This window comes from Heterodontus francisci, chromosome 24, assembly GCF_036365525.1.
Source record: "Heterodontus francisci isolate sHetFra1 chromosome 24, sHetFra1.hap1, whole genome shotgun sequence".
NCBI lineage: Eukaryota > Metazoa > Chordata > Chondrichthyes > Heterodontiformes > Heterodontidae > Heterodontus > Heterodontus francisci.
This window is the reverse complement of record NC_090394.1, coordinates 16078887-16098911: the sequence shown is the minus strand read 5'-3', so window position 1 is coordinate 16098911 and position 20025 is coordinate 16078887. Positions and strand designations below refer to the sequence as shown.

General features: G+C 44.2%; 1 long non-coding RNA gene across 1 annotated transcript in view; it reads left to right on the top strand.

Moving 5' to 3' along the window:
- LOC137383215 (uncharacterized) overlaps positions 1-20025 on the top strand; it is a 77889-nt gene that overhangs the window by 53092 nt on the left and 4772 nt on the right. The window contains exon 2 of the long non-coding RNA XR_010977357.1: positions 11889-12021. This is a non-coding gene — a long non-coding RNA (uncharacterized lncRNA). The remainder of the gene's footprint in view (positions 1-11888; positions 12022-20025) is intronic.

The window sequence follows — 20025 nt, the reverse complement described above, 5'->3', positions numbered from 1 at the left end:
TCTAATTACTCCAGACTAAAGAATCTCTCTGAGCTAGACTAACTAAGGTGGCAGCGTACCAAACACACATACAACACTTATTGCATTCTAACTCCTTCAGGAGATGCAATGCCGGAAAGAAAAGGGATTGGGAAAGAAGGTGAGAAAATGAGTAGGTGAGCTAGATTGATCAAAAATGATTGAGCTTGTTGGACCTAATGCTTGTTTCCTGTTCCCAAAAATTGCTATTTTCTTATCAACAACAACTTGCATTTTTCTTCTTTTTTATTCGTTCCTGGGATGTGGGCATCGCTGGCTAAGCCAGCATTTATTGCCCATCCCTAATTGCCCTTGAGAAGGTGGTGGTGACCCACTACAGTCCATGTGGGGTAGGTACATCCACAGTGCTGTTAGGAAGGGAGTTCCAGGATTTTGACCCAGCGACAGTGAAGGAACGACGATATAGCTCTTTCCAACATTGCATCTCTTGAAGTAGTTAGAATGCAATAAGTGTGTGTTTGTTTGGTACACTGCCACCTTAGTTAGTCTAGCTTAGAGAGAGTGTTGTTGGAGCTGCACCTATCCAGGCAAGTGGAGAGTATTCCATCTCACTCCTGACTTGTGCCTTGTAGATGGTGGACAGGCTTGGGGAGTCACGAGGTGAGTTACTCATCGCAGGATTCCTAACCTCTGACCTGCTCTTGTAGCCATGGTATTTATATGGCTACTCCAGTTCAGTTTCTGTCAATGGTAGCCCCTAGGATGTTGATAGTGGGGGATTCAGCATTGGTAATGCCATTGAATGTTAAGGGGAGATGGTTAGATTCTCTCTTGTTGGAGATGGTCATTCCCTGGCACTTGTGCAGTGCAAATGTTACTTGCCACTTATCAGCCCAAGCCTGGATATTGTCCGGGTCTTGCTGCATTTCTACACGGACTGCTTCAGTATCTGAGGAGTCACGATGGTGCTGAACATTGTGCAATCATCAGCGAACATCCCCACTTCTGACCTAATGATTGAAGGAAGGTCATTGATGCAACAGCTGAAGATGGTTGGGCCGAGGACAGGACCCTGAGGAACTCCTGCAGTCATATCCTGGAGCTCAGATGATTGACCTCCAACAACCACAAACATCTTCCTTTGCGCTACTTATGACTCCAACCAGCTAGTGCTTTTAATGTAGTAAAACATCCCTAGGTGCATCACAGGAGTGTTACCAAATAAAATTTGATATTTTACATGGCCAAGCCATGTAATGAGATATCAGGTCAGATGGCCAAAAGCTTGGTTAAAGCAGTAGGGTATAAGGAGCACCTTAAAGGAGGAAAGAGAGGTAAAGCAGTGGAAAGGCTTTGGAAGGAATTTCCAGAACTTAGGGCCTCAGTAGTTGGAGGCACAGCTGTCAATGTTGGAGCAATTAAAATCAGTGCGCAAGAGGTCTGAATTGGAGTGCAGATATCTCAAATAGTTGTGGACCTGGGGGAGATTGCAGAGAAAGGGAGGGGCAAGGACATGAAGTGATTTGAAAACAAGGACATGAATTTTTAAAATTGCTTAACCAAGAGAACAATGGAATCAGAAAGACCATTTGGCCACACAGGTTAATTCATTCAACTACACTGGCTAGGATCCTTTGATTGCACTAAATCTCTGGTGTTTTCCACTTTTTTGAATTACTTTTTATTAAATTGCATTCTTCTGCCCAGGTGCATAACTAACTTAAATTATACTGCATATCATTAACTGCATTTTCTGTCCTCTCCCTTTTCCCTATTCTAGTATTGTTTGCAAATTAACCAAACTTAGAAATGATTTCAGGATCCAGGTTATTTATGCAGGTAACAAACAACATGAATCTAAGCATTGCACTCTACTGCACCCCATTCAAGATATGAGATTTTCCCCAACTTGACGCTAACCCCTCACCAGGAGTGTTTCTTTTTTTCATGCAGTCCCATATTCCCATGATTTTAGAATAATCTGTGAAATTTTCTGCTAGTCCAAGTAACCTGTAACATTAGGAGGTCCGTTATTCGTAAAATTCTCAAAGAAGCTTTGTCAAGCAGCACCTTAGCTGTCTAAATTAATGTTGGTTGTGTTTCATTAAGGTGTTGCTATATCGGTGCTCCTCTGACACAATCCTTGAAATGGTTTCCATTATTTTAGCCACTATTGATGTTAGGCTAATGCACTTGGTTGGTTAGATTTGTCTCTCATTTTAAACACAGTCTGTTGGCTTATGTCCAATCGTGAAGAATTGCTTCAGGACACAATGGGAGTGAAATTCATCTTTAGTGGGGTCGCAAAACAGGTGGTAATGAATCAGCCGCCCATTATACACCCTGCTTTAGTTTCCTAACCATTGATTTCATTATGCTTGGAACAAAGTTAGTTGGAGCCAGCCAATAATCACAGCATTTCCCTGTGGCATTTACAGAATCACGACAGAAGTGTGCATCTATTGTAGATTTCCATAGACCAGAGATTGTTTAGGTACAAGACACAGCTGGCTGCCAAATAGACCCTTGTGTGGTATGTGGTATGTGTTAAATTAGATAAATTCAGATAAAAACTCATTGACGTTATATTCTGTAAGACTTGTATACAGCAGAGACTAAGCATCCATTTACATAATTATATGGGATTTAGATAGTATCATGGAACTCAGGATGCGTAGGTAGACTGTTGACCTTTCATAGGCTTGATATCCTCAGTTCTCTAACACAATACATGCAGCTCCATTATTGCTGCTGATCACAGGTTCCACTACAGTTTGAGCTGCTACCTTGTTTTTTTCTTGTGCTTTTCAGCTTTGAAGAGTCATTGCCCTGGTAACAGAGCAATAGAAACGTCTCTATTGCTAATGACGCAGGAGTTCTTCAAATCTCCCACTGCCAGAGGAACAGTATAAATTGGCATGAGGACTCATGAAATTTCCAGGCTATTGAAAGGAGTGATCTATTGGCACTCCATTGTGTATTAGAGTATCAAGTGAGATGATTGGCCATAATCCAGCTGGACATCTGATTATAATGACCATAATCCAGCCAGGCAGATTTTCCGTGGCCTGGATTTTCTGGATCCATCAGACTTTTGCCTGCCCACTGATCCTTCTAGCAACAGGCAGCATTTTCCTTGAGTTGTTTGACTACATATCCACTCCATCACCAAGACCGCCTACTTCTACCTCTGTAATATTGCCCGATTCTGCCCCTGCCTCAGCTCATCTGTTGCTGAAACCCTCAACCATGCCTCTGTTACCTCTGGACTTGACTATTTCAATGTTCTCCCAGCTGCCTTCCCATCTGCCACCCTCCATTAACTTGAACACATCCAAAACTCTGCTGCCTGTACCCTAACTCACACCAAATACTGTTCATCCATCACCCCTGTGCTCACTGACCTATATTGGTTCCTAGCCCAACCATGCTCGATTTTAAAATTCTCATCCGGCACAGTGGCGCAGTGGTTAGCACCGCAGCCTCACAGCTCCAGCGACCCGGGTTCAATTCTGGGTACTGCCTGTGTGGAGTTTGCAAGTTCTCCCTGTGTCTGCGTGGGTTTCCTCCGGGTGCTCCGGTTTCCTCCCACATGCCAAAGACTTGCAGGTTGATAGGTTAATTGGCCATTATAAATTGCCCCTAGTATAGGTAGGTGGTAGGGAAATATAGGGACAGGTGGGGATGTGGTAGGAATATGGGATTAGTGTAGGATTAGTATAAATGGGTGGTTGATGGTCGGCACAGACTCGGTGGGCCGAAGGGCCTGTTTCAGTGCTGTATCTCTAAACTAAATTCCTCCATGGCCTTGCTCCTGCCTGTTGCTGTAATCTCCTCCAGCCTTACAACCCTCTGAGATCTCTGCAGTCCTCTGATTCGGGCCTCTTGCACATCTCTTATTTTAATTGTTCCAACACTAGCAACTGTGCCTTCAAATGTCTGGGACTGAGGTGATGGAATTCTCTTCCTAAGCCTCTCCACATCTCTACATCTCTCTTCTCCTCTAAGCTGTTCCTTAAAGCCTTCCTCTTTGACCAAGTTTATGGTTGCCTGTCCTAATATCTCATTATGTAGCTTGAAGAATGGCAGAAGTTGGACTAGCATCAGATGCAGTGGTCAAGGTGTCAAGATCCGCATAAGTATCTGTGGAGGTAATGTTGGCAGAGATAAGGGTGAGGAGGATGATTTGGAATCCAAGAGGTACTGGAAAGCATGCTGCAGCCAATGTGGGGGAGGTGGTGCTGGCAGTCAGTGTCATGCCACCAACACCATGAACATCAACATAGCGTCAGAAACATTCCAATGACCTTACAAGGTTGATGAAGGCAAAGGAAGGTGGGTGGTCAGCAGTTTAGTGGGAATAGGATTGAGGGAACAGGAGGTGGGTCTCATGGACAAATGAGCTCAGAGAGGGCATGAGGCAAGATAGGAGAGAAATTTCAGAAAGATTCTAATTCAGGGCTAGGGCAAGGGGGAACATTCGAGGAAGTTTGGCCAGATGGGCTAGTGGAAGGCAGGAACACGGCAAAGGCAGCTGATTGGATGGTCTTGATCTTAGTGACAAAGAAGCCCATGAGCTCTTCGCACTTATTATTGGAGGTAAGGGTGGAGGGAACGGGGACAGGGGTTTAAGAAAACAGTTTGCAGTGGAGAAAAGAAGCCGGGGGTTATCTTTGCATTCCAGGATGATCCTGGAATAATAAAAGAAGATTTAAGGGCAATTGTTGCTTCTGGACTGGCAGCCAGAACTGATAGATTTCCTCAAGAGCACCTTCGCTCATGGCTTTGACAACTTGGTTGAAAAAGGAAGACTTGCATTTCTATAGTGCCTTTCTCATCCACAGGATGTTCCAAAGCACTTTACAGCCAATTAAGTACATTTGAAGCGTAGCCACTGTCATAATGTAGGAAACGTGGCAGCCAATTTGCACACAGCAAACTCCCACAAACAGCAATGTGAAAATAACCAGATAATCTGTTTTTGTGATGTTGATTGAGGGAAAATATTGGCCAGGACACCAGGGATAACTCCCCTGCTCTTCAAAATAGTGCCATGGGATACTTTATATCCACCTGACAGACACTCAGTTTAACACCTCATCTGAAAGACTGCACCACTGACAGTGCAGCACTCCCTCAGTGCTCTACTGGAGTGTTACCTTTGATTTTTGCATTGAAGTCCTGGAATGGGTCTTGTACCCACATCTTCCAACTCAGAGGGGAGAATATTAGCAGCTGAGCCACAGCTAACATGTCGAACTATTTCAACTATTTGCAATTATTTAGTCTTTTCTCACTAAATCTATTAGGCCGACAGAGCATGTGCTATACACAAGTGGGCTGCAAGTGGTGGTTGTGATTTGCTGTTAATTGGTGATACTGCGGTTGCATCAGTTCAATACCAGAACAGGAGGGAGTTTCTAACCTGGCCCACAGGAAGCAAGTTCTACCAAGACATCGGTATCATTGAAACTATACTATTTTAGTCCTTGAGATCTCCGCTGGTCTAGTCTCAGCTTTCAGCTTTCTCACACTCGGGGTAGCACAATGTAAGAGTCATAGGTTAGGCTCACATGGAAGAAGAGTTTTAGGCAAAAAGGGTAGGCACAGTGATAAGAAATTGTGATATTATAAGCATTGCAAATGTTCATCAACAGCATTATTGACCCTTGGAGAAGGGGTACTTCCTTTTGACTGGAAACGGTTGTTGAAAAGTTCTTTGAATCCATTGTGGTGCAGTGTGAAGCATGCCATTTATAAGTCTTTCAACTCTTGCTAAACTGTACTGCAGGGACCTACCCAGCCTATGTAATCAATAGAAGTGGGACTTCACATAACTGATTTCTGTTCAATAATGATGCAGGTAGCACTCAAGGCTTAATTAAATCTGCCGTCACTCTCAGTGCTCAGATGATGCCGTAATGACACCAGCCATAGCTGTAGTGTGAAACCCTGATCTCCAAGCAACCATCCTGACACATTGCTCTGGCTGAACAACTCAGGCAGCTTTAATTGTTGGAGAACAAAACAGTCATACAGCTTCCGTAGTAGTATGCACCCACATGAAGAATGCTGTGACTACAGCACCCACAAGCTGCATTTTCACAGAATGAAATCCTTTCCTGGTGATAAAATTTAGTGTGCTTGGTGGCAATCTTGCCACCTGATAACATTCAAGCGTTTGCTGTCTCTGCTCTGTGGGCCTATGGGGAAGGATATGAAATCTGTTGGTAGCTAAAACAAGGCATCGCCTACTTTTTTTAATGTAGTGTCACACTGTTGACTGATGGAATATCAAAATTTAAAGTTGTTGTTCGCATTACGGCCACTGACAGGACTGTACCCCTGACAGAAAAAGGCTTCATGTCTTCATCATCCCCTTCCTCAAAGCAAAATAACAATGGAATTCAAAGAGGGAAAATCAATGGGCCCAGATTTTCTCTCTGTGGTGAAGGAACCATTCACCTCATGTACCGCTGTTCAGAGACCTTTTGCATGCTTGTTAGTGGTGATTTCTACTAATCAGGCAGCTGTCCCTCTGCAGCGCCTGCTGCAGTGGTGTCTGTGAGCAGGCAAACAGCAGGCGAACAGCAGGGAGGTGCTTCAACCAATCAGACTGAAGAATTCTCACCGAGACATGCAGACTGCAAACCAAAAAGTAGAAAACAGGAAATATAAATTATGTTTAAATTGTTGAGGAAGCAAAATAAAGATTGCGACATACAGCTGGGTTTTAGGGAGAGAGATAAAAGAGAAAAAAAGAAAACCTAAAAAAAAATTGTAAAAGCTGCAACATTAATTTTCTACTGAGGGACTAAAACTCCACATTTACAAAAAAAAATTTCAGGGCCAGAGAGGTTGTTCAACAGTAATTATCTCATATAATGGTGTTAAAATCTCACTTACTCCTGCAAGCACTAGTTCTTTTTTTTCCAACCATTTTTGGCCTAAGTTATTTCCACTACAGTGATATCTGTGCTGAGTTTATTGGCGAGGAATGCAACAGCCCATGAAGGAGCAGGGTATCTGTGACAGCAACTTCTGGATTTCTGCATTTAATTATGCATGTGTGGAAGCCTAAAGTTGCTGTCAGATTTATCCTGTAATAACAGCAAGCGCTGTTAGCCGAGCCATTATTATTACAGAAATATCCAGGCCATTATTTGTTTAAAAAGTTAACCTCACTTTAAATTCTTTGCGAATTGCACCAACTTCCTGTAAATCCTGATACCTCAATACTGTGGTCCAATGGAAAGCACTAGTCTTCAAAATCCTGCAGGAGCACTGTATTTAGTGACCTCTGGCTGAGATGATATTTTCCGTACAGTTCTCAATAGCATGTGTCTCTTGAGGACAGAAACTGGGCAGAAAGAGAGGTAAATATCAGGAACTATGAAACCACATCCCTTCACCTCCAGCTACATGTGGCAGTGCTGGGTCAGTGTGGGTAGATGTGATTTACAACAGGATCAGCGCAGGAAAATCATGGCTGTACATTTATGGGGAAGGAGGTTGGCAGAAAGAAAATCCAGGACACTGTATTTACAATTAAAAAGAAATAAAACTGCCAACACTGGAAACCTGAAATATAAACAGAAAAATCTAGAATTTAGCCTGCAAACATCCACTGAAATTCTTGGGGCTGGATTTTATCAGCTCTCTAGGGACAGGGTGGGAGGCGGGGACGGGGGATCGGGGGCTGGGGTTTGTAAAATGGCGAGGGAAGATGGGGGATGAATTGCCTGTCGCATTCCCGACACCATGAAATTTTACCAGTAAAAGCTGGCTGCCTCCCTACAGTCTCGAGAAGGTGCCCTCCTGATCTGGCACCCTGCGGTCCCAGTGGCATGGGCCGTCGCCTCGGTAACCCACCCCCGCTTTCACAATCAACCTGCCCGTCCTGCAACCCCGGGCTTGCCTGACTGGCCAAGGCAAGCACCACAAATTTACCCCCATTCTTGGACCTCCTCCACGTGGTTGGTCCAGGCCCACTGCAGTCCCAGCAATGGCCACAGCTCCCAGTAGTGCTATTGAGACTGAAGAGCTGCCAGCCCTCCGATTGGCCGGCAGCTCTTGGGGGGAGGGGGGGGGTCTCCCATCTTTTAAAGGGACAGATGCCCTTGTGCCAGACACCAAGAAAGTGCAGCGAGGCTTCCCCGAACAGTTGAGGTGTTGTTACCCCTGGCTTCCTGGCCTGGCGTTGGGCATAAAATTCAGCCCAAGGTGTCAGGGTATGATTTACATGTGTCCTAGCTGATAACAATTCATCATAGATGAATAAATGTGGAGTTTATACACAGCATATAGCTTGTATTCCAATTGTTGATGTTTTGACGCAACATCTTCGCCAATCTGGATTGTGTCAGAACTGTTCTCATCCGTCTTCAGGCACAATACAATGGTTTAATTGCAGTAAACTGTTTCCTACATTGACAAGCAGTGGCACACACTGTGCTTGACAAACTATTTGCTGACATGCCATCCCAGGAATCTTTACTGAGCAAGCATCAAAAGAAAAGTATCAGAAAAAGTATATTGTCTGCCTCTCTGTCTGCCTGTCTCTCCTCAGTACAGAATGTAAACTGTTCAAACACACAAGCCTTTTGTGAACAGTGTCCAATACGCTCACACTGTATGATGCAAAACTAATATTTGTTTTTTTATCACAGACTGGCAAAGTAAACATTCAAATAAATACTACCGTGAATAGTGTCTCAGAAATCCTATTGCTTGCATTCCCTGATGCATTAAGTTTAGAATAACACATTTAATTGGGTGAATAATTTATGTAGTGAGTGGCTGGTAGATTGACCCAGCAGCTAAAGATCCTTCTATCAGTTACAAAGCAACATTAATGTGGCTTCCTCTTCCTGAAACAGTAGATGTACCACATCAGGCTATAATAAGAAAATTCCATTTCTCATGGAAAACCTCTTGTTTATAGTGAGGGAGGAAGTATCACATTCTTATGTTTCTTGGCATTAGTCAGATGATGTGGGTGTTTGGTCAATTTTCTTTCCTGTACATATGCAGGGCTGGATAGCGATATGAGGCCAAAAAGCATGATTTTGATTTTTTTTAAAAAGTGATGAAGGCTTATTTAAAACTTCAGGAGCCATGATTTATTGTTTGAAATTTGTTTTGCTTGATTTACAATTTTGGTCTGATTTTCTCCACTCAACCTATCTCTCAAGGCAGGCACTCAGGATTCCACATATCAGCCACCCTCGGTTACCACTGTCCTTGGGAGGTGAAACCCTGCCAGCATTCCGACATTAAATCACTGTTCAGTGTCACATATTGGAAGTGTGCATGTGGATTTTAGGAGAGGGCAGGATTAGGCAGGAAAGTTGTCAGCCTTTGCTCAGAGGTAGCACTCTCACCTCTGAGATAGAAGGTCAAGTGCTGAGCATGTAATCAGTGGCAGCAATGCACTGCCTGAGGTGCCATCTTCCCTCTCAAGTGGATGTAAAACATCCTGTGATCCTATTTGAAGAAAAGTATGCTCTACCCTGTTTCCTGGCCAACATTCATCCCTGAACCAATAGCTAACACAGATAATCTGGTCATTTATTTCATTGCTGTTTATGGAAGCTTGATGTGCACAAATTGGCAGTCGGGTTTGCTGCATTACAATAGTGACTCTACATATTTGGGTTGTGAAAGGTGCCAAAATTGATGATTCTTAGTTTGTGGAGGAAAGCAGCAAATTCCCCTCTCCCCTGAAAATAGCGTCCATTTTAATGTTCACCTTCTTCCATCAATGTTCTCACCAACTCTTCTCTGAAACATGTCTGAGAGATCAAGAGTGTGTTTTTTTTTTGGGGGGGGTGGGCGTGGTGGATGGTGATGGCAGGTTTGAAAGGGAGAGGAACAGTGGCTGAGAGAGGGATCTATTATCACTATCAGTGAACATAGGGACAGGATGGGAAGTGGCTGGTTAGCAGTTTGGTGGGAATAGAGTCATAGAGTCATAGACTCATACAGCACAGAAACAGGCCCTTTGGCCCATCCTGTCTGTGCCGGCCATCGAGCACCTAGCTATTCTAATCCCATTTTCCAGCACTTGGCCCATAACCTTGTATGCTATGGCGTTTCAAGTGCTCATCTAAATACTTCTTAAATATTGTGAGGGTTCCTGCCTCTACCACCTCTTCAGGCAGTGTGTTCCAGATTCCAACCACCCTCTGGGTGAAAAAACTTTTCCTCAAATCCCCTCTAAACCTCCTGCCCCTTACCTTAAATCTATGCCCCCTGGTTCTTGACCCCTCTGCCAAGGGAAAAAGTTTCTCCCTATCTATCCTATCAATGCCCCTCATAATTTTGTATACCTCAATCAGGTCCCTCCTCGGCCTCTCTGCTCTAAGGAAAACAACCCTAGCCTATCCAGTCTCTCTTCATAGCTGAAATGCTCCAGCCCAGGCAACATCCTGGTGAATCTCCTCTGCACCCTCTCCAGTGCAATCACATCCTTCCTATAGTGTGGTGACCAGAACTGTACACAGTACTCCAGCTGTGGCCTAACTAGCGTTTTATACAGCTCCATCATAACCTCCCTGCTCTTATATTCTATGCCTCGGCTAATAAAGGCAAGTATCTCATATGCCTTCCTAACCACCTTATCTACCTGTGCTGCTGCCTTCAGTGATCTATGGACAAGTACTCCAAGGTCCTTCTGACCCTCTGTACTTCCTAGGATCCTACCATCCATTGTATATTCCCTTGCTTTGGGAATATAGGATCAGGGGAGAATGGGCAAGATGATCTCAGGGTGAACATGAGGGGAGATGTCCGTAAACTATAGGTGCTGAAGGCTAAAAATTGGTCCAAGCCATTTTTTGGGCACAGTGTTTTCAATTTGCGACCTGCCTGCACCTGTTGTCATGGAGGTAGGCAGCACACAAATTTCATCTGCCTCATTTAAATAGTTGCAGCATTGGTCTGAGACGGGCCCGTGCTGCCATCAGTGCTCAGCAGGGGGACCAAGCAGTGTTCGCAGAGAGCTCGTGGTACAGACATCCTGGTCCTCTTTAAAGGTAGTCTCTCTTAAAGGGAAACTGCAGTGAATCACAGGAGGCTGCTGATGCATTCTATTGCTGCAATTCTAAACAAGAAAAATGGAACACCAAGGCAGGGAGACGGCTCCCAGTTGCAGTGATGACTGCCTTAGTGGTTGAGATGGACAGGAGTAGAGAGGCCATGTTTTCACTGGGCATCCTCAAGGGATACCTTCAGAGGGTAATGGGCGCAGGTGGCCAGAGAGATCAATTCCTGCAGTCTGGTCCGAGGATCAGGCAACAATACCACAAGAGGTTTTAATGACCTCACGTGGGTTGTCAAGGTTGGTGAATGCATATTAACATGACATCACTTACCCACTGTTCAATGCACCACACCCCATCTCAGAACTCCTTGACTCTCAGGTCTAATATCCAGGCACTTTACCTCACCCTCACACATATACTCATGTTGCCAGCTTCACAGCCAGCTCTCGCTGCTTCCACATATCTCTAGCTATTCAGCTTTGGTAGGTATATCACCCATATACAGTGCAACATGATCACTGACATTCTGCCATCTCTTGCAGGACAATATGCCACACAATAGAAAGGAACAGAGCAAAACTAGGGGCGATAAGGATGCCTGCATCTCTTGAGCCGTCTGGAGGAGATGCATCTCTAGATCATGGGGCCAGCTGCGACAGAGCCCATGGCATCATCCAACAACATTGAGAACACTGAGGATGGCCGAATGTTCCTGCTTTATGCCCTTTTTCAACTCCCGGCTCACCCTCATTCTGTTATCTGGCATGACAAACAAGCTGCTGATGGTGTGAACATGGACCTTTTGCTTCACACCCCATACACTTCCCTCACCTCAACCTCCCCTTTCTGAATTCTTTCTTTCAGACTGTCAAGAACTGCCACATACCCAGTCAGAGGAACCCCAGGAGGAAGACAGAGAGCAACAGTACAAGAAGAGGCCCGAACACCTGATCTGACACTTGCAGCCACCAGCTGAGACACTGCACTTACTTTGGAGGTTAGTGTAGACTTGGGATTAACATGTGGTGAATCACCAGGCAAAAGTGAGCTGTAGCCAGGCCCGGGGGAAAGGATGGTTCATTTGCCAGCTCACTGGTGTTGTGTGTTGTTCTATTTGTAGCATTGCTAGGGTGTTCTGGAGAAAGTCTTAGACTCCAGATAAAGTCAACTAACAATTCTTTTAATTACATTTCTTATATACAATCTCCACAAGCCTCCTAAACGAACATCCTCTGTGCTGCTATCTTTTCTCTTCCTCAAGCCCATACCATGTGACTCTTATATCATCACTCTTACAATGGGAGGGGTCACTCTCACTGTCTTTAGTATTAACCATTTACATCCTGTACTCCATCTCCCCCCAAGTCTTAATCCAACATTTTCTCAAACATACATACATTAATGACTTATCTACTATCTTCTCTGTCCCCAAATCTCTGACTTCACAGATTTAGTCTGATAGGAGGTTTGACAACTCTCCTCAATCTGGTTGTAGTCTGATTGGGACAATAAATAGTCTTCTTTGTAAGTCTGGATTGCTGACTTGGTTGAACATTACTACGGAGTGTAGCATTCTGTTTGGTTTGGGTTTGTTCATCTTCCTCTGGGTCTTCTAAATGAATTATTGGCTATTGCTTTTGGGGAATAGAAATTATATTCCTCCAATTTCTTCGTATGTTCTCTTCAGTCGTGTGTATCACATATGATTGCTGATAGTCTTGTAATTTATGGATGATTGTACCTTCACTTTCCAGGTCACATATCCATACTTTTTGACCATTGTTTAATTTAGGTCGGCTTCTCACTTGAAATCTTCCATCATAATTCCGGGTTGTTTCCTTCTATAGGAGTTTTTCCTATCTCGTACTTTCTCATAATCTTGAGACTTCAATCCAGTAATCAATTTCTGAGGTAACACTGGAAGCTGTGTTCTTAACTTCCTACCTATCAGTCATTCTGCTGGTGATAATCCCACACATTAACGGCGTTGAACAATAATGTTACGATAAGGTGAGGAGGGGTCAACGGGCTCCCCTTTTGTCCCTCTCCTAGTTTGACCACAACAGGCTTGTTTCTTTTTTAAAGTGGATATACATGCCAATTCAGTGAGTGTTTAACTATTTATGTGCTATGATCATAAAAGAACCAATCGGACAGGTTTTCTTGAGTTTAACAAAGTTAGCAATAGCTTTGTTGTACCTAAGCTAATCTGAGTAAAATAATAAACCATGCTCCATCTTTCACACACACACATACAAACACACGCACACACACACGCACACATATACACACACACATTCAAGGTTCACACACACAAACACACACACAAATAGGTTACAGACGGGGGAAGGATAGATTGGTCAGATTAGAGTCTGGAGCAATAAAAAGCAGTATATAGTCTGTGGAGTTTGGTGACTTGGCTGGCTTCAGGCTGAGTTCGGCGGTCCTGAGGCTTCGGGTTTGCACATGTGGCCAGCTGATTTGTTGGTTCGCCTGGAGCTAACGATGCAGATGATTTCCTTTACGGGGTCTCTGTCTGCAGCAGTGATAGGCCTAGGTGGTTACGGCCAGCAGGCAGGGTTCAAAGCTTGTAAGCTTGGAGAGAGAGAGAGGCAGGAGGGATCCCACTTGGGTTACCTCTTTTCAGTGTCTAGCTGCTTGTCTGGGTTGCTGCAGAGAAAACACCAGCCTAAGCACACAAATAGTGGGCCTGTCACATGACCATCACCCAGTGATTCAACATGATGGCTATCAGTATGTATTCCTCTTCATCAGTTCATGTCTAGAAATTCCCTTCTCTCAACCAGGGCTCCATTATTCAAGTGATTAGGTTTGATTGTTTTGTCTCCACCAGTTTAATGTCCAGAAATTATTCCAAACAGAAACCTATTGAAACAAAACTGCCCAAAATGTGTTATAAATGTGGTCAATAATCTTAAGGTCTCATCTAGGGGTACCTGCCAAAACCCACTATTGGCATCAAGTTTTATAAACATGGTGCTCTGAGAGAGTTTCGCTAAACTGTCATCAACTGTGGACATTAGATGAATCTCATGCACTATTGCTTTGTTGATCTGTATTAAATCCACGCAAATACACAGGGTTCCATTTTGCTTTTGGACAGGAACCATGGCCGAACACCAATCCATGAGGAAAATTCTTGATTTTGCAAGACATATAAGGTTTCCACCAGTTGTCTCCCTCTATGCTGAAGAGTTTCTTGGCGTTTGCCTTTTACTTTCAGTTGTGTCCCACCTGGACCATAAAACTGTATATCCGCTGGTTGTAGGCCATGACTCATCACCCATGGCTCTTGGTTAGGCAGTACTGTGACGCTAGTTTAAAATTCATGAGATGTCCATTCAGGTAGATGTCCATCGTCCAGAAACCTCGATATGGGTTACTAATTTCTCCCAGGAAATCTCCTGGTTCGTTCTCATCTGGATATTGATGTACCTGATTCATTGCTTTTTGTATGAAGGTCTTCTGCTTTGTACTCTTAAGCAAAGAAATTTTTCTCTGGCACATTTTCCCATAATGTCCATTTTCTTTTTTACAATTAAAACACTCAGCTTACTTGCTGGACACTGCTCCTGTCTGTGGGTCTTCCTGGCTCCACAACGTTGGCATGGTTTCCCTGTATCATTCACCTTCTCACAGCAGCAGAGTTTTGGATGACCTCAAGTTTACGGAGAGTAGAACATGGGAGGCCAGCCAGGAGTGCATTGGAATAGTCAAGTCTGGAGAAAACAAAGGCGCGGATGAGTTAAGATAGGGCTGGAGTCGGGTAATGTTCTGGAAGTGGAGATAAGCGGTCTGAGTGATGTCACAGATATGTGGGCGGAAGCTCATCTTGTGATCAAATATTACATTAAGGTTGGAAACAGTCTGGTTCAGCCTTGGAGTGTTGCCAGGGAGAGGGATGGTGTTGGTAGCTGGGGAATGGAGTTTGTGGGGGGGAACCAGAGACAATGGCTTCAATGTTCCCAGTCATTAGTTGGAGAAAATTTCAGTTCATCCTATGCTGGATGTTGGATAAGCAGTCTGACAATTTAGAGACTGTCCATGGGTCAAGAGAAGTGGCGATGAGGTCGAACTGGGTGTCGTCAGCATACATGTGAAAACTAATGCTGTATTTTTGGATGATGTGCTGAGGGGGTGACACGTAGATGAGAAGATGAGGGGTCCAAGGATAGATTATTGGGGAACACCACAGGTAACCGCGGAAAAAGAAGCCATTGTCCGCGATTCTCTAACTACGACACAAAGGTTGGTGGAGTTGCGGATCATGATGAGGATTGTCAGAGGATACAGCAGGATATAGAATGGTTGGAGACTTGGGCAGAGAAATGGCAGATGGAGTTTAATCCGGACAAATGTGAGGTAATGCATTTTGGAAGGTCTAATGCAGGTGGGAAGTATACAGTAAATGGCAGAACCCTTAGGAGTATAGACAGGCAGAGAGATCTGGGTGTACAGGTCCACAGATCACTGAAAGTGGCAACGCAGGTGGATAAGGTAGTCAAGAAGGCATACAGCATGCTTGCCTTCATCGGTCAGGGCATAGAGTATAAAAATTGGCAAGTCATGCTGCAGTTGGACAGAACCTTAGTAAGGCCACACTTGGAATTCTGGTCGCCACACTACCAGAAGGATGTGGAGGCTTTGGAGAGGCTACAGAAGAGTTTTACCAGGATGTTGCCTGGTCTGGAGGGTATTAGCTATGAGGACAGGTTGGATAAACTCGGATTGTTTTCACTGGAACGACGGAGGTGGAGGGGCGACCTGATAGAGGTTTACAAAGTTATGAGTGGCATGGACAGAGTGGATAGTCAGAAGCTTTTTGCCAGCATGAAAGAGTCAGTTACTAGGTGACATAGATTTAAGGTGCGAGGGGCAAAGTGTAGAGGGGATGTGCGAGGCAGGTTTTTTACACAGAGGGTGGTGAGTGCCTGGAACTTGCTGCCGGGGGAGGTGGTGGAAGCAGGTACGATAGCAACGTTTAAGAAGCAACTTGACAAATACATTAATAGGATGGGAATAGAGGGATACGGTCCCCGGAAGTGCAGAAGTTTTAGTTTAGACAGGCATCAAGATCGGCGCAGGCTTGTGGGGGCTGAATGGCCTGTTCCTGTGCTGTACTGTTCTTTGTTCTTTGACTGAATAGATAAGAATGGAGTCAGGTGAGTGTAGTTCCACCCAGTTAGATGGTAGCAGAGAGGCATTGGAGGAGGATGGTGCAGTCAGCTATGTCCAAGACTGCAGACAGGTCAAGAAGGAAGAGGAGGGATAGTTTATCTTTGTCAGTCACATAGGATGTCATTTTTACTTTGATAAGAGCTGTTTTAGAATTGTGGCAGGGGCAGAAATCTGATTGGAGGGAATCAAATATGGAGTTCCAGAAAAGATGGGCACAGATTTGGGAGGCAACAACATGTCAAGGACTTTGAAGAGAAAAGGGAGGTTGGAGATGGGGTGGTAGTTTGCAAGGATGGTGAGGTTAAGGGTTTTTTTTGAGAAGAGGGACAGTGATGGCAGATTTGAAGCAGAAGGGAAAGTACATGAGGAGATAGAACCGTTAGCAATATTGGCTAACATGGGGACCAGGAAGGGAAGTTGAATGGTTAGCACTTTAGTGGAAAAAGGGTTGAGGGATGAGGAGGTGGATCTCATGGACAAGATGAGCTTAGAGAGGGCATAAGGGGAGCTAGGAGAGAAACTAAAGAGTTCAGGGCAAGGGCACTTGTAGGAAGTTTAAAATCTGCTGAATTTCTGCATGCTTCCCAAAAGAAAAACTTCAGAATAACTATCTATGTTATACATCTTAGACCTCTGATAACTTTCAAACCTCCATGAGCTTTGTGAGCACTGGATCTTTTCTCAACATTGGCTTCCAACCTCCGAGACTTCTCTGGACATCGAGACTACACTTCTGCACTGGACCACACTGGACCATAATGTAAGATTCAGCTGTTGGGTCTCAGCTGATACCCAATTGCTTAAATTTTGAACTAACGTTTATCATCCTATTGCCCTTCCCCCACCGCCGCTGTTCCTTGCCGAGCCTAAGACTTGTCTCATAGTTCTACTGGTTATTCAACTTCAGCTACAGTCTGGTTCCTGGCTAGAGTTTCAGACTCCTGGGCTGAAGCACATCTCTCCGTCGTTTCTGGATCTTATGATGACTTCCAACTTCTATACAGGGCATGGGTGAGGCCACACCTGGAGTACTGTGTGCAGTTTTGGTCTCCTTACCGAAGGATGGACATAATTGCCCTTGAGGGATGCAATGAAGGTTCACTAGACTGCTTCCTGGGATGAGGGTATTGTCCGATGAGGAAAGATTGAGTAAGACTAAGCCTATATCCCCTGGAGCTTTGAAGAATGAGAGGTGGTCTAATTGAAACATATAAATAGTCGTAAATAGTGAGGTGGAAAACCTTAGACTACAGGACAATATAGATGGGCTGGTAAGAGGGGCGGAGCAGTGGCAAATGGAATTTAATCCTGAGAAGTGTGAGGTGATGCACTTTGGGAGGTCTAACAAGGCAATGGAATATACAATGGATGGTAGGACCCTAGGGAGTACAGAGGGTCAGAGGGACCTTGGATTGCTTGTCCATAGATCACTGAAGGCAGTAGCACAGCGAGATAAGGTGGTTAGGAAGGCATATGGGATACTTGTCTTTATTAGCCGTGGCATAGAATATAAGAGCAGGGAGGTTATGATGGAGCTGTATAAAACGCCAGTTAGGCCACAGTTGGAGTACTGTGTACAGTTCTAGTCACCACACTATAGGAAGGATGTGATTGCAATGGAGAGGGTGCAGAGGAGATTCACCAGGATGTTGCCTGGGCTGGAGCATTTCAGTTATAAAGACAGACTAGATAGAAGAAGGGTCACTGACCAGAAACGTTAACTCTGCTTCTCTTTCCACAGATGCTGCCAGACCTGCTGAGTGGTTCCAGCATTTCTTGTTTTTATTTCTAGATAGGCTGGGGTTGTTTTCCTTGGAACGGAGAAGGCTGAGGGGGGACCTGATTGAGGTATCCAAAACTATGAGGGGCATTGATATGATAGATAGGAAGAAACTTTTTCCCTTAGCGGAGAGGTCAATAACTAGGGGGCATAGATTTAAGGTAAGGGGAAGGAGGTTTAGAGGGGAGTTGAGGAGGAATTTTTTCACCCAGAGGGTGATTGGAATCTGGAACACACTGCCTGAAGGGGTGGTAGAGGCAGGAACACTCACGGCATTCAAGAAATATTTAGATGAGCACTTGAAAGGCCATAACATACCAGGCTATGGGCCAAGTGGGGGAAATGGGATTAGTTAGGACGGGTGCTTGGTGGTCAGCGCAGGCACGTTGGGCCGAAGGGCCTGTTTCTGTGCTGTAAAACTCTATGACTCTATAACATTCTCAAGAGGCTTGATAGGGTAGAACATGGGGTCACAGTCTCAGGATAGAGGGACGGCCATTTAGGAATGAGAGGAGGAGAAATTTCTTCACTCAAAGGGTTGGGAATCTTTGGGATTCTGTACCCCAAAGAGCTGTGGATGTTCAGTCATTGAGTATAGTCAAGGTAGAGGTCTTTTTGGGTACCAAGGGAATTAAGGGATATGGGGATAGTGCAGGGAGGTGGAGTTGAGGTAGAGGATCAGTCATGATCCTGTTGAATTGTGGAGCAGGCTCGAAGGGTCAAGTGGTTTCCTGCAGCTCCTATTCCTTAATGTTCTTTGTCACAAAAATTGAGACCAGCTGATCAGCTGCGTCTGCTCCTTCCCTCCCATAAAATTAACATTTCTAATAATTTCAGTGACTTAGTGGCTGACATTTTGAACTGATAATGAAGCACTGACAAGGATCTGATAGACACTGATTAAAGCTTTGGAATCTTAGCTACAGCAAAAAGGATATCTAAAAATAGGTACACTTCGAGTTCATGAAATTACTTTTTTAACAGGAAAAAGAGAAGACACTTGTTTGGCCTGCTTATGAAATAGTAAGAATGGGAGGTTTGCAGACATTGGATCTATGAGAATGCAGTGGGGCAGAATTCCATCGGGGCTCGACTGGTCTCTGACATAACTCTGGCAGGATACTGGTGGACCCTTCAAAGGAATTTCAGCCCCTATATCATTAGCTGATTATTAATTATGGAAAAGCACATTATTCACATATTTTTCATTGAAATATATGAAAAAATATATGTTTTAATTCCCTTTCTTCTGGGATATTGTAAAAGGAATCTGCAATTATCTTTTGAACTCTGTTTTTACAAATATGCAGCCAACAGCACTAGAGCAGGCCAGAGACACATGATAGCAAGTAGGCATATAAGACAAAAAGAACAAGGGTCTGTTTTATATTGAATGCAGGTATAGAAGATGTGTCTTTCCTGGTTGCAGTATTAGGATAAGGTAGTTTAGTACTTATGGTACTGGTCATGAATTCAAAAGTTTAATCAAACAAATTCGAGCACCAAGAAACAAAGACATGAAAATCTGCTGGAAAAATCCAGTTGGTTCTCTGGTGTCCTTTGTGGAAGGACCTCTATCAGAACTGGCCTACTTGTCTCTCTGGACCCATGCTGCACGGCTGACATTAGGAATAGGCAATAAATGCTGCCTTTACAGTGTCAACCGCATCTCAGTCTTATAGAGTGTTTATTCCTCTGCCTACCAAAGTCATATCGGGGAACAGGATATACTGAAGTACAGTGACAAAGGATCTGTTCAATCTTTGAGCTCACTTCATTTGCCTAGATATTGGGTAAGTAAAGGTGCACTTCGGGTTGTAGGGAACTCAAGGTACATTTAAGGGTTGGTGTGTGTTAATTGTGTATCAATTGGGTGTTAATTGTATTCCGGTGGTGGGTATTGATTGAAGAGCAGGCTGAAAGAGGGTTTTTTTGTGGAGGTGCACGATATGCAATGTGTGTCTCTATAAATTAAAGCTTGTAAGTGAATAAAGACACGCTCCAGTGTTCTATCCTTTACCA